This window comes from Belonocnema kinseyi, chromosome 9, assembly GCF_010883055.1.
Source record: "Belonocnema kinseyi isolate 2016_QV_RU_SX_M_011 chromosome 9, B_treatae_v1, whole genome shotgun sequence".
In the NCBI taxonomy this organism is placed as follows: domain Eukaryota; kingdom Metazoa; phylum Arthropoda; class Insecta; order Hymenoptera; family Cynipidae; genus Belonocnema; species Belonocnema kinseyi.
Window position 1 is genome coordinate 52,722,026 of NC_046665.1, and position 5,016 is coordinate 52,727,041.

A 5,016-nucleotide genomic window follows, 5' to 3' on the forward strand; every position below is an offset into this window, starting at 1 on the left:
CATCTTGTTAGTTCTACCGCTCTCCCTCTCCTTTCTTCTACCTCCTTCAAACACTTTTTTGCTAACTTCCCTCCTATAACTTCGTCGCAAATTGCCATGCCCTCTTGCCCGCTCCAGTTCTCAATTTTCACTTTGCGTTTCTTACCTCACCATATATCCAGTTGTCCCCTAGTCTACCTTATACACCTTCCTTATAACTCTCAATCTCTTTCGTTTCTTTCCTTTCCTTCCATCCTTATATCTCCACTCAATAGCCTTATACCGGCCATACCAGACTAACAAATAACCACATTCTCCTTCTCGAATATTTCTTGAACCTTCTTTTATCTATTCTCCATACCTCTTTCATTTTCCCTGCTGCTTTTTTTTATCCTTTCTCTTATATGAGCTCAATGATCTCCATTCGTTTGCAAGGTATATCACAAACATTTAAATTCCTTTACTTATTCTAATTTTACTCCCTCCCATCTTCCAGTACATTCTTTCTTCCCCCTCCTATTGTAATCCCAATTATCTTTGTCTTTTCTATATTTAAATTTAACTTTTTCCCATCTAAGAATTTCTCCCATCCAATAATTAAGTCCGTCATCCCTTCTTCATCCTCTGACGTCAACCATATATGGTACGCGTATGACAGCGTATATATATTTTTCCTTTCTCAACCTAAATCCTCCCCATTCCTTTCTTTTCATCTATTCGTCTCAGTCCGAGATTAATATATCAAATAGAAGTGGGCTCAGAGTACACCCTTTCCTGACTTCTCCCACTAAACAGAAACTGTCTTCTACTATCTCTCCATCACCCCCATTCCTTTTTTAAACCCCGCCTGATTCGGTGGCTCTATCTTTTCTCCTCGAATTTTTTCTTTAATCTCTCCGACAAAACAGTTACATATACTATATAAAATTTTAGCTTCAGCGTCACACAGCTATAATCTTTAACCTCATCCCTTTTGCCTCTCTTCACGATGGGTACCACTACTCTTTCTTCCTCAAACCTTTTACTCTCTTCCTCTTTCTTTTAATCACACAACTCAGTATACTTATTCTTTTTCTTCTATATTCTTCTTCAATACTTTTCTCCATTTTCTTCATTTTATCTGACCTCCTTCTTTTTCCCTTTAAAGCTCGCGTGCCTTCCACCTCTATTCCCTTTTTTACTAACTTCTTTTTTCCTCGTGCACTCTAATCCCTTTTTTAGTTCTGCTATCATTTTTCCAGCTCCTCTTTCACATTTCACTCTCCCATTTTGATATTTCTGACCGTTTCTCTTAACTGTTCTTTTACTTCAACTGACCAATCCTCCTTTCTTGCTCTTTTTACCTTTTTTCCCTTTTATTCATACTGCTATTACTTTTTTCTCACTTTAAATTCGCTCTTAGGGGAAAGTGATCCGGATCGATACAATCTCCTACCTCTAGTTTGTTGCACTTCTCTCTTACCTCACCATCCATTTAAGATAAACTATACCAACTGCTCCAAACTCTTAAAAATTTTCTTTCCCTTTTCATTTAGTACCTTATCTTTGGATTTTCGTCCTATCTCTCCTCTTAATTCCCTTCATCCCCTATCTCCTGTGCTCCCATTGAAATCCCCACATATTTAAAGGCTAATCTCTTCCTTATTTCCTTTCATCCTTTCTTTTATCTCCTCTGCTTTCTTCTGCATGTCACCGTTCACATACACTTCCACTATCTTCCACTTCTCTCCTCCCATATTTACCTCTTCTACTAATAATCCTTATTTTTGTTCTTTTCTTTCTTTCTTATTCTTCTCTGTTATTCATTCGTCCCTTGCCCCCCATTACCATTCCTTCCATTGCTGTGCCTTTTTTATTCTATCTCTTTGCATTTTCAACTTGCCATTTGTAAGCTCTTGATCAAATTTATCATGAAGTCCCTATCATTTCTGTTCAATTCCGCTATATCCCAGTAACATATCCTCCATTCTTTCCTCCATTCGTTTCTCGTCTCTTTTTGCCTCTTACTATTTCTTATTTTTCTTATACTGCATATTCCTTTTTACCCATGTCAAATCATCCTCTATTCTTTCCGAGCTTCCTACAGTTTGCATTTCCTCAATCTCTACTTTGGCATTTATCCTTTTTAGCATATTTTTCACTCCTTTTTTCAACTCCGTCCCTTCTAATCCTAGACCATTTATCACGGTGTTTTTTTCTTCCGTCTCTTTCTTTCCTTTTCAATCTTCTTTCTATTTCCCTTATACTTTCCCTCTCATTACTCACACTCTCCTTCACCAATCTCATGTTTTGATTTTTTGATCTTCAGTATCCTACCTTCCAAATTTTCTACCTGGTTATTATGCTCATCCTGTTTTTCTAATGTTTGTTCTAAAGTCTTCATCCTTTTTTCCAAATTTTCTTTCAAATTTTACCGCCCATCTATGTTCCACTTTCGCCTCGTCTTCCCCCTCGCCCTTTTTCAGGGTGGATCCTATTTTTTTCTTTTGTTCTCTACTTCCTGTGTCTGCCCTGTCCCTCTTTCCATTTAAAAACGGTTCGATCGAGCCAAAACTATCCGCCCTCAAACTCTCCCTCTCTACCGTTTTTTTATATTGACCCTGCTCCTCAAACTCCTCAAATAAAACTAACCTCTCAGCCTAAACAAAATAGTCTCAATCTCTCATAATATCCCAACACTATTTACTTTAACTCTTTTCACCATACAAAATTTAACTTACAAAACCCTCTGACTTACTCTTCCTATCAACTCACCTCAAATTCCACTACAAACTCACTACCATTAGCACTACGTATTTGTCTAAACAAATTAAAATTGTTTGTTCATTTGAAAATTAGTTGCGAGGTTACTTTAAAAAGCGTTAAGAAACTGTGCTATTACGTAACATTCGAATTGATTACTTATAGTGTTTTTTGGGAGACTCATAAGAGTGGCATACATTCATTCACCCATCAAATTTATAATTGACTCTTATTCTCTGACGAATCCTGAACAATATACTAAAATTTGAAATTCTTTGTAGCACATTACCGCCTTTAAATATATTAGATTTACAAACAGCTGACTTTTTGTCATTTTAAATTAATGATAAGTTTTGTGGTCTTTGCGTGACCTCTAAATATTAACCAACTTCACTTAAATTTGGAGGGCATTTATTTGAGCATTCGAACAGAACTGAAGGGGGGAACGCTAAAAGTAGAGAAATATCCTTTTAAAGAAATTGCAGCATGGTCTAGATAATTGCCACACTAGTGCCCACCCATTTTTCAAAAAACTAATATAGGAAATTAATGATGATATATTTTATTTGTACAGTAATTGCAATTTTAATGACGAATTTCTCTGTAATGACCGAATCATGAAATCGTCTTAGGATGATAAAACGTCAAAAATGCTATCAAAAATGCGCGGTAAGCATAAGTTTCGTTTTTTGTTTTTCACAATGCAAACTTGATTCTTATAAAAAACATGTGTAATTTATGTTTGAAAATATGTGCTTTTAGAGAGCTGGAAAACGCCGGGAGCATTGCGAAAGAATTAGTAATTGTAAAGGCATATAAGGATTTAAGATCAAATCAAAGGTAAACAGATGACAATTTATGTATTCCAAAATTTTCATTTAATTTATGTGCTTGTGTGTGCTTATGACATGCATAGATATTTAAGTCGTTCGCACGAGAAATATTAAAAAAAAAAAACATCTTTTTTCGTATTTTCTTATGTGACGTATAGATAACCAAATTTTTATTTTTTCGCTGGAAACTGCAGAAAATTCGAAAATTTATTTTTTGTTCAGAAAAAGAGGCGCTTCTTACATTTCTGAGTGATGCTTTTCCACCTCTATATACTGATTTTTTGTATCTTTTCTGACGACTTTCTGTGATTTTTAAACAAAAACATATTTTTACTTTATTTGCCATGTTAGAAAAATATGAATTTTTCGTTTATGCGTGGTTTAACAGCATTACGAACCTTTGTTGAAAAAATCTGAAAAAACTTAGTTCTTTTTTCACCAATTTATTATTGTATTCAAGGATTCAGAATAATAATTCATTCTCACAAGAAAGTTAAAAAGAACTGTTCTTTAGTATTTTCTATAATTTTCTAAGATGATAATAAATGATAATAATTATTTTACAGAAGCAAATGTCAAATGAGTCGATGCAGGAACCCTCCAGAACATCATGTCCTAAATATTTAAACAGCAATGTAAACACGTATTTTGTCGGTGGAGTTGACATATCCTGCTGACAAATTACATTATTATATCAATAAAATTAAAATTGTTACAAAATAGCGTGTTTTTATATAAACATTCCTATTTGATATTACGCTTTGATTCCTCTAGAATCAAACCGAACGCGTCCTTGGGTTGCGGATAGAGGGTCCCTGTACCAAGGGTTTCTGCTGAATATGATTAAAAAAATTAATGCGCAGTCGCAGACAATTGTCCAGGGGTAGTCCCGAAGGAATTAACCCCCAAACGGAGATGTGGAGACCGAGCCTAAAGCTGAATGGCACGTAGGTGAGGTGTCTAGAACGGTCACTCTGGGATACCGGCCGACCTCTCAGAGTACGTAGCCTTATCTTTGCATACGGGGCTCTACTTTACAAGGATGGACGAAACCCTTTCCCTAGCTTCTCGTGGAAATAACAATGACAACACCAAACATAGTTGTCGTAGGTGCGGTTCAAAGCAATAGAACGCGCAGGGCTCCCGACAATTAGTCGGTCAACAATGCCGACCACTCTAGAGCTGGGGGAGCCAATGAAGATAGAGTCAATGCGATGGATCGGCGAGATCTCGGGACCTTTAGGTGGACGGAGCGACAAAATCACGACATGCTCGTGTGCTATGATGCGAGTGTGGCCCAGTGATCCCAGATCTGAAACGAGAAGTGGTCCAAAACTATCACACATCTATGTCAGTGATGCCAGATCTGAAACGAGACGTGGTCCAATACTATGACATGTCTATGTCCGTGTGAATATGGTAGGAGACGATATAAATGCCTGGGTTGCGCGCGCAACCCATT

At 36.5% G+C, this 5,016-nt stretch overlaps 1 long non-coding RNA gene across 1 annotated transcript; it reads left to right on the top strand.

Moving 5' to 3' along the window:
* The first annotated feature begins 3,290 nt into the window (after positions 1-3,290).
* On the top strand, positions 3,291-4,172 carry LOC117179291. The gene is made up of 3 exons (XR_004467899.1): positions 3,291-3,390; positions 3,484-3,561; positions 4,121-4,172. It is a non-coding gene; the product is annotated as an uncharacterized LOC117179291 (long non-coding RNA).
* Positions 4,173-5,016: the final 844 nt, after the last annotated feature.